Raw genomic sequence first — 10,000 nt, forward strand, 5'->3', positions numbered from 1 at the left:
CGACCCTGATATTAAGAGTCACATGCTCTACCGACTGAGCTAGCCGGGCTCCTTTGGATGCCTATAGTTTTCTTCCCTATCCCTGCACTGCCGTTTTCCACAGATAGGATGCTGTGTAATCATAGGCTCTGGTGGAGTTTGGAAAGAAAATACACATCAGCCAGAGGCAGAAATAGTCTAAGAAAGTATCAAACACAATTACCAGTCAATATCAGAACGCATTGAAGAATATCAGGAAATAGCCGATTAAACATGTGTGGAAAAAAGTCTTATTTGTGTTTTCTCCACTTTATTTTATAGTAAGATGATACATACTTTTTCTTTTACAGTGAATACATTAAGGTGTGGTATTGCCCCATTACACATCATCCAGACATGCATTCATATATTGCATGTTAACAATGAAAATATTGCAAATATTGTAAAGAGACTTTCAATTTCTATTTTTTTGGTCAAAAAGCACTAAAATTTTAGTTGTTTTCGCCCAACATGGGGCTCGAACCCACGACCCTGAGATTAAGAGTCTCATGCACTACCGACTGAGCAAGCCGGGCTCCTTTGGATGCCCATAGTTTTCTTCCCTATCCCTGCACTGCCGTTTTCCACAGATAGGATGTATTTTTTTGGTCAAAAAGCACTACAATTTTAGTTGTTTTTGCCCAACGTGGGGCTCGAACCCACGACCCTGAGATTAAGAGTCCCATGCTCTACCGACTGAGCTAGCCGGGCTCCTTTGGATGCCTATAGTTTTCTTCCCTATCCCTGCACTGCCGTTTTCCACAGATAGGATGCTGTGTAATCATAGGCTCTGGTGGAGTTTGGAAAGAAAATACACATCAGCCAGAGGCAGAAATAGTCTAAGAAAGTATCAAACACAATTACCAGTCAATATCAGAACGCATTGAAGAATATCAGGAAATAGCCGATTAAACCTGTGTGGAAAAAAGTCTTATTTGTGATTTCTCCACTTTATTTTATAGTAAGATGATACATACTTTTTCTTTTACAGTGAATACATTAAGGTGTGGTATTGCCCCATTACACATCATCCAGACATGCATTCATATATTGCATGTTAACAATCAAAATATTGCAAATATTGTAAAGAGACTTTCAATTTCTATTTTTTTGGTCAAAAAGCACTAACATTTTAGTTGTTTTCGCCCAACGTGGGGCTCGAACCCACGACCCTGAGATTATGAGTCTCATGCGCTACCGACTGAGCAAGCCGGGCTCCTTTGGATGCCCATAGTTTTCTTCCCTATCCCTGCACTGCCGTTTTCCACAGATAGGATGTATTTTTTTGGTCAAAAAGCACTACAATTTTAGTTGTTTTCGCCCAACGTGGGGCTCGAACCCACGACCCTGAGATTAAGAGTCTCATGCTCTACCGACTGAGCTAGCCGGACTCCTTTGGATGCTTCTAGTTTTCTTCCCTATCCCTGCACTGCCGTTTTCCACAGATAGGGTGCTGTGTAATCATAGGCTCTGGTGGAGTTTGGAAAGAAAATACACATCAGCCAGAGGCAGAAATAGTCTAAGAAAGTATCAAACACAATTACCAGTCAATATCGGAACGCATTGAAAAATATCAGGAAATAGCCGATTAAACCTGTGTGGAAAAAAGTCTTATTTGTGTTTTCTCCACTTTATTTTATAGTAAGATGATACATACTTTTTCTTTTACAGTGAATACATTAAGGTGTGGTATTGCCCCATTACACATCATCCAGACATGCATTCATATATTGCATGTTAACAATCAAAATATTGCAAATATTGTAAAGAGACTTTCAATTTCTATTTTTTTGGTCAAAAAGCACTAAAATTTTAGTTGTTTTCGCCCAACGTTTTCTTCCCTATCCCTGCACTGCCGCTTTCCACAGATAGGATGTATTTTTTTGGTCAAAAAGCACTACAATTTTAGTTGTTTTCACCCAACGTGGGGCTCGAACCCACGACCCTGAGATTAAGAGTCTCATGCTCTACCGACTGAGCTAGTCGGGCTCCTTTGGATACCTATAGTTTTCTTCCCTATCCCTGCACTGCCGTTTTCCACAGATAGGATGTTTTTTTTGGTCAAAAAGCACTAAAATTTTAGTTGTTTTCACCCAACGTGGGGCTCAAACCCACGACCCTGAGATTAAGAGTCTCATGCTCTACCAACTGAGCTAGCCGGGCTCCTTTGGATGCCTATAGTTTTCTTCCCTATCCCTGCACTGCCGTTTTCCACAGATAGGATGCTGTGTAATCATAGGCTCTGGTGGAGTTTGGAAAGAAAATACACATCAGCCAGAGGCAGAAATAGTCTAAGAAAGTATCAAACACAATTACCAGTCAATATCAGAACGCATTGAAGAATATCAGGAAATAGCCGATTAAACCTGTGTGGAAAAAAGTCTTATTTGTGATTTCTCCACTTTATTTTATAGTAAGATGATACATACTTTTTCTTTTACAGTGAATACATTAAGGTGTGGTATTGCCCCATTACACATCATCCAGACATGCATTCATATATTGCATGTTAACAATCAAAATATTGCAAATATTGTAAAGAGACTTTCAATTTCTATTTTTTTGGTCAAAAAGCACTAAAATTTTAGTTGTTTTCGCCCAACGTTTTCTTCCCTATCCCTGCACTGCCGCTTTCCACAGATAGGATGTATTTTTTTGGTCAAAAAGCACTACAATTTTAGTTGTTTTCGCCCAACATGGGGCTCGAACCCACGACCCTGAGATTAAGAGTCTCATGCTCTACCGACTGAGCTAGCCGGGCTCCTTTGGATGCCTATAGTTTTCTTCCCTATCCCTGCACTGCCGTTTTCCACAGATAGGATGTATTTTTTTGGTCAAAAAGCACTACAATTTTAGTTGTTTTCGCCCAACGTGGGGCTCGAACCCACGACCCTGAGATTAAGAGTCTCATGCTCTACCGACTGAGCTAGCCGGGCTCCTTAGGATGCCTATAGTTTTCTTCCCTATCCCTGCACTGCCGTTTTCCACAGATAGGATGCTGTGTAATCATAGGCTCTGGTGGAGTTTGGAAAGAAAATACACATCAGCCAGAGGCAGAAATAGTCTAAGAAAGTATCAAACACAATTACCAGTCAATATCAGAACGCATTGAAGAATATCAGGAAATAGCCGATTAAACATGTGTGGAAAAAAGTCTTATTTGTGTTTTCTCCACTTTATTTTATAGTAAGATGATACATACTTTTTCTTTTACAGTGAATACATTAAGGTGTGGTATTGCCCCATTACACATCATCCAGACATGCATTCATATATTGCATGTTAACAATGAAAATATTGCAAATATTGTAAAGAGACTTTCAATTTCTATTTTTTTGGTCAAAAAGCACTAAAATTTTAGTTGTTTTCGCCCAACATGGGGCTCGAACCCACGACCCTGAGATTAAGAGTCTCATGCACTACCGACTGAGCAAGCCGGGCTCCTTTGGATGCCCATAGTTTTCTTCCCTATCCCTGCACTGCCGTTTTCCACAGATAGGATGTATTTTTTTGGTCAAAAAGCACTACAATTTTAGTTGTTTTTGCCCAACGTGGGGCTCGAACCCACGACCCTGAGATTAAGAGTCCCATGCTCTACCGACTGAGCTAGCCGGGCTCCTTTGGATGCCTATAGTTTTCTTCCCTATCCCTGCACTGCCGTTTTCCACAGATAGGATGCTGTGTAATCATAGGCTCTGGTGGAGTTTGGAAAGAAAATACACATCAGCCAGAGGCAGAAATAGTCTAAGAAAGTATCAAACACAATTACCAGTCAATATCAGAACGCATTGAAGAATATCAGGAAATAGCCGATTAAACCTGTGTGGAAAAAAGTCTTATTTGTGATTTCTCCACTTTATTTTATAGTAAGATGATACATACTTTTTCTTTTACAGTGAATACATTAAGGTGTGGTATTGCCCCATTACACATCATCCAGACATGCATTCATATATTGCATGTTAACAATCAAAATATTGCAAATATTGTAAAGAAACTTTCAATTTCTATTTTTTTGGTCAAAAAGCACTAAAATTTTAGTTGTTTTCGCCCAACGTTTTCTTCCCTATCCCTGCACTGCCGCTTTCCACAGATAGGATGTATTTTTTTGGTCAAAAAGCACTACAATTTTAGTTGTTTTCGCCCAACGTGGGGCTCGAACCCACGACCCTGAGATTAAGAGTCTCATGCTCTACCGACTGAGCTAGCCGGGCTCCTTTGGATGCCTATAGTTTTCTTCCCTATCCCTGCACTGCCGTTTTCCACAGATAGGATGTATTTTTTTGGTCAAAAAGCACTACAATTTTAGTTGTTTTCGCCCAACGTGGGGCTCGAACCCACGACCCTGATATTAAGAGTCACATGCTCTACCGACTGAGCTAGCCGGGCTCCTTTGGATGCCTATAGTTTTCTTCCCTATCCCTGCACTGCCGTTTTCCACAGATAGGATGCTGTGTAATCATAGGCTCTGGTGGAGTTTGGAAAGAAAATACACATCAGCCAGAGGCAGAAATAGTCTAAGAAAGTATCAAACACAATTACCAGTCAATATCAGAACGCATTGAAGAATATCAGGAAATAGCCGATTAAACCTGTGTGGAAACAAGTCTTATTTGTGTTTTCTCCACTTTATTTTATAGTAAGATGATACATACTTTTTCTTTTACAGTGAATACATTAAGGTGTGGTATTGCCCCATTACACATCATCCAGACATGCATTCATATATTGCATGTTAACAATGAAAATATTGCAAATATTGTAAAGAGACTTTCAATTTCTATTTTTTTGGTCAAAAAGCACTAAAATTTTAGTTGTTTTCGCCCAACATGGGGCTCGAACCCACGACCCTGAGATTAAGAGTCTCATGCACTACCGACTGAGCAAGCCGGGCTCCTTTGGATGCCCATAGTTTTCTTCCCTATCCCTGCACTGCCGTTTTCCACAGATAGGATGTATTTTTTTGGTCAAAAAGCACTACAATTTTAGTTGTTTTTGCCCAACGTGGGGCTCGAACCCACGACCCTGAGATTAAGAGTCCCATGCTCTACCGACTGAGCTAGCCGGGCTCCTTTGGATGCCTATAGTTTTCTTCCCTATCCCTGCACTGCCGTTTTCCACAGATAGGATGCTGTGTAATCATAGGCTCTGGTGGAGTTTGGAAAGAAAATACACATCAGCCAGAGGCAGAAATAGTCTAAGAAAGTATCAAACACAATTACCAGTCAATATCAGAACGCATTGAAGAATATCAGGAAATAGCCGATTAAACCTGTGTGGAAAAAAGTCTTATTTGTGATTTCTCCACTTTATTTTATAGTAAGATGATACATACTTTTTCTTTTACAGTGAATACATTAAGGTGTGGTATTGCCCCATTACACATCATCCAGACATGCATTCATATATTGCATGTTAACAATCAAAATATTGCAAATATTGTAAAGAGACTTTCAATTTCTATTTTTTTGGTCAAAAAGCACTAACATTTTAGTTGTTTTCGCCCAACGTGGGGCTCGAACCCACGACCCTGAGATTAAGAGTCTCATTCGCTACCGACTGAGCAAACCGGGCTCCTTTGGATGCCCATAGTTTTCTTCCCTATCCCTGCACTGCCGTTTTCCACAGATAGGATGTATTTTTTTGGTCAAAAAGCACTACAATTTTAGTTGTTTTCGCCCAACGTGGGGCTCGAACCCACGACCCTGAGATTAAGAGTCTCATGCTCTACCGACTGAGCTAGCCGGACTCCTTTGGATGCTTCTAGTTTTCTTCCCTATCCCTGCACTGCCGTTTTCCACAGATAGGATGCTGTGTAATCATAGGCTCTGGTGGAGTTTGGAAAGAAAATACACATCAGCCAGAGGCAGAAATAGTCTAAGAAAGTATCAAACACAATTACCAGTCAATATCGGAACGCATTGAAAAATATCAGGAAATAGCCGATTAAACCTGTGTGGAATAAAGTCTTATTTGTGTTTTCTCCACTTTATTTTATAGTAAGATGATACATACTTTTTCTTTTACAGTGAATACATTAAGGTGTGGTATTGCCCCATTACACATCATCCAGACATGCATTCATATATTGCATGTTAACAATCAAAATATTGCAAATATTGTAAAGAGACTTTCAATTTCTATTTTTTTGGTCAAAAAGCACTAAAATTTTAGTTGTTTTCGCCCAACGTTTTCTTCCCTATCCCTGCACTGCCGCTTTCCACAGATAGGATGTATTTTTTTGGTCAAAAAGCACTACAATTTTAGTTGTTTTCGCCCAACCTGGGGCTCGAACCCACGACCCTGAGATTAAGAGTCTCATGCTCTACCGACTGAGCTAGCCGGGCTCCTTTGGATGCCTATAGTTTTCTTCCCTATCCCTGCACTGCCGTTTTCCACAGATAGGATGCTGTGTAATCATAGGCTCTGGTGGAGTTTGGAAAGAAAATACACATCAGCCAGAGGCAGAAATAGTCTAAGAAAGTATCAAACACAATTACCAGTCAATATCAGAACGCATTGAAGAATATCAGGAAATAGCCGATTAAACCTGTGTGGAAAAAAGTCTTATTTGTGATTTCTCCACTTTATTTTATAGTAAGATGATACATACTTTTTCTTTTACAGTGAATACATTAAGGTGTGGTATTGCCCCATTACACATCATCCAGACATGCATTCATATATTGCATGTTAACAATCAAAATATTGCAAATATTGTAAAGAGACTTTCAATTTCTATTTTTTTGGTCAAAAAGCACTAACATTTTAGTTGTTTTCGCCCAACGTGGGGCTCGAACCCACGACCCTGAGATTAAGAGTCTCATGCGCTACCGACTGAGCAAGCCGGGCTCCTTTGGATGCCCATAGTTTTCTTCCCTATCCCTGCACTGCCGTTTTCCACAGATAGGATGTATTTTTTTGGTCAAAAAGCACTACAATTTTAGTTGTTTTCGCCCAACGTGGGGCTCGAACCCACGACCCTGAGATTAAGAGTCTCATGCTCTACCGACTGAGCTAGCCGGACTCCTTTGGATGCTTCTAGTTTTCTTCCCTATCCCTGCACTGCCGTTTTCCACAGATAGGATGCTGTGTAATCATAGGCTCTGGTGGAGTTTGGAAAGAAAATACACATCAGCCAGAGGCAGAAATAGTCTAAGAAAGTATCAAACACAATTACCAGTCAATATCGGAACGCATTGAAAAATATCAGGAAATAGCCGATTAAACCTGTGTGGAAAAAAGTCTTATTTGTGTTTTCTCCACTTTATTTTATAGTAAGATGATACATACTTTTTCTTTTACAGTGAATACATTAAGGTGTGGTATTGCCCCATTACACATCATCCAGACATGCATTGATATATTGCATGTTAACAATCAAAATATTGCAAATATTGTAAAGAGACTTTCAATTTCTATTTTTTTGGTCAAAAAGCACTAAAATTTTAGTTGTTTTCGCCCAACGTTTTCTTCCCTATCCCTGCACTGCCGCTTTCCACAGATAGGATGTATTTTTTTGGTCAAAAAGCACTACAATTTTAGTTGTTTTCACCCAACGTGGGGCTCGAACCCACGACCCTGAGATTAAGAGTCTCATGCTCTACCGACTGAGCTAGTCGGGCTCCTTTGGATACCTATAGTTTTCTTCCCTATCCCTGCACTGCCGTTTTCCACAGATAGGATGTATTTTTTTGGTCAAAAAGCACTACAATTTTAGTTGTTTTCGCCCAACGTGGGGCTCGAACCCACGACCCTGAGATTAAGAGTCTCATGCTCTACCGACTGAGCTAGCCGGGCTCCTTTGGATGCCTATAGTTTTCTTCCCTATCCCTGCACTGCCGTTTTCCAAAGATAGGATGCTGTGTAATCATAGGCTCTGGTGGAGTTTGGAAAGAAAATACACATCAGCCAGAGGCAGAAATAGTCTAAGAAAGTATCAAACACAATTACCAGTCAATATCAGAACGCATTGAAGAATATCAGGAAATAGCCGATTAAACCTGTGTGGAAAAAAGTCTTATTTGTGATTTCTCCACTTTATTTTATAGTAAGATGATACATACTTTTTCTTTTACAGTGAATACATTAAGGTGTGGTATTGCCCCATTACACATCATCCAGACATGCATTCATATATTGCATGTTAACAATCAAAATATTGCAAATATTGTAAAGAGACTTTCAATTTCTATTTTTTTGGTCAAAAAGCACTAAAATTTTAGTTGTTTTCGCCCAACGTTTTCTTCCCTATCCCTGCACTGCCGCTTTCCACAGATAGGATGTATTTGTTTGGTCAAAAAGCACTACAATGTTAGTTGTTTTCGCCCAACGTGGGGCTCGAACCCACGACCCTGAGATTAAGAGTCTCATGCTCTACCGACTGAGCTAGCCGGGCTCCTTTGGATGCTTATAGTTTTCTTCCCTATCCCTGCACTGCCGTTTTCCACAGATAGGATGTATTTTTTTGGTCAAAAAGCACTACAATTTTAGTTGTTTTCGCCCAACGTGGGGCTCGAACCCACGACCCTGATATTAAGAGTCTCATGCTCTACCGACTGAGCTAGCCGGGCTCCTTTGGATGCCTATAGTTTTCTTCCCTATCCCTGCACTGCCGTTTTCCACAGATAGGATGCTGTGTAATCATAGGCTCTGGTGGAGTTTGGAAAGAAAATACACATCAGCCAGAGGCAGAAATAGTCTAAGAAAGTATCAAACGCAATTACCAGTCAATATCAGAACGCATTGAAGAATATCAGGAAATAGCCGATTAAACCTGTGTGGAAAAAAGTCTTATTTGTGTTTTCTCCACTTTATTTTATAGTATGATGATACATACTTTTTCTTTTACAGTGAATACATTAAGGTGTGGTATTGCCCCATTACACATCATCCAGACATGCATTCATATATTGCATGTTAACAATCAAAATATTGCAAATATTGTAAAGAGAGTTTCAATTTCTATTTTTTTGGTCAAAAAGCACTAAAATTTTAGTTGTTTTCGCCCAACGTGGGGCTCGAACCCACGACCCTGAGATTAAGAGTCTCATGCGCTACCGACTGAGCAAGCCGGGTTCCTTTGGATGCCCATAGTTTTCTTCCCTATCCCTGCACTGCCGTTTTCCACAGATAGGATGTATTTTTTTGGTCAAAAAGCACTACAATTTTAGTTGTTTTCGCCCAACGTGGGGCTCGAACCCACGACCCTGAGATTAAGAGTCTCATGCTCTACCGACTGAGCTAGCCGATCTCCTTTGGATGCCTATAGTTTTCTTCCCTATCCCTGCACTGCCGTTTTCCACAGATAGGATGCTGTGTAATCATAGGCTCTGGTGGAGTTTGGAAAGAAAATACACATCAGCCAGAGGCAGAAATAGTCTAAGAAAGTATCAAACACAATTACCAGTCAATATCAGAACGCATTGAAGAATATCAGGAAATAGCCGATTAAACCTGTGTGGAAAAAAGTCTTATTTGTGATTTCTCCACTTTATTTTATAGTAAGATGATACATACTTTTTCTTTTACAGTGAATACATTAAGGTGTGGTATTGCCCCATTACACATCATCCAGACATGTATTCATATATTGCATGTTAACAATCAAAATATTGCAAATATTGTAAAGAGACTTTCAATTTCTATTTTTTTGGTCAAAAAGCACTAAAATTTTAGTTGTTTTCGCCCAACGTTTTCTTCCCTATCCCTGCACTGCCGCTTTCCACAGATAGGATGTATTTGTTTGGTCAAAAAGCACTACAATTTTAGTTGTTTTCGCCCAACGTGGGGCTCGAACCCACGACCCTGAGATTAAGAGTCTCATGCTCTACCGACTGAGCTAGCCGGGCTCCTTTGGATGCCTATAGTTTTCTTCCCTATCCCTGCACTGCCGTTTTCCACAGATAGGATGTATTTTTTTGGTCAAAAAGCACTACAATTTTAGTTGTTTTCGCCCAACGTGGGGCTCGCACCCACGACC

The 10,000-nt window shown here is 40.1% G+C and overlaps 6 non-coding genes across 6 annotated transcripts; all 6 read right to left on the reverse strand.

Annotated features, from left to right (window-relative positions):
- Positions 1 to 1,161: 1,161 nt before the first annotated feature.
- Positions 1,162 to 1,234, reverse strand: TRNAM-CAU (transfer RNA methionine (anticodon CAU)). Its single transcript has one exon. It is a non-coding gene; the product is annotated as a tRNA-Met (tRNA).
- Positions 1,235 to 2,881: 1,647 nt separating this feature from the next.
- TRNAK-CUU (transfer RNA lysine (anticodon CUU)) lies at positions 2,882 to 2,954 on the reverse strand. The gene has a single exon. It is a non-coding gene; the product is annotated as a tRNA-Lys (tRNA).
- A 1,205-nt stretch (positions 2,955 to 4,159) lies between these two features.
- TRNAK-CUU (transfer RNA lysine (anticodon CUU)) lies at positions 4,160 to 4,232 on the reverse strand. The gene has a single exon. It is a non-coding gene; the product is annotated as a tRNA-Lys (tRNA).
- A 3,513-nt stretch (positions 4,233 to 7,745) lies between these two features.
- On the reverse strand, positions 7,746 to 7,818 carry TRNAK-CUU (transfer RNA lysine (anticodon CUU)). Its single transcript has one exon. It is a non-coding gene; the product is annotated as a tRNA-Lys (tRNA).
- A 525-nt stretch (positions 7,819 to 8,343) lies between these two features.
- Positions 8,344 to 8,416, reverse strand: TRNAK-CUU (transfer RNA lysine (anticodon CUU)). The gene has a single exon. It is a non-coding gene; the product is annotated as a tRNA-Lys (tRNA).
- A 1,380-nt stretch (positions 8,417 to 9,796) lies between these two features.
- TRNAK-CUU (transfer RNA lysine (anticodon CUU)) lies at positions 9,797 to 9,869 on the reverse strand. Its single transcript has one exon. It is a non-coding gene; the product is annotated as a tRNA-Lys (tRNA).
- Between the last annotated feature and the right edge of the window lie 131 nt (positions 9,870 to 10,000).

This window comes from Ambystoma mexicanum, chromosome 4q (assembly GCF_040938575.1).
Source record: "Ambystoma mexicanum isolate Mex_15411 chromosome 4q, UKY_AmexF1_1, whole genome shotgun sequence".
NCBI classification, from domain to species: Eukaryota; Metazoa; Chordata; class Amphibia; order Caudata; family Ambystomatidae; genus Ambystoma; species Ambystoma mexicanum.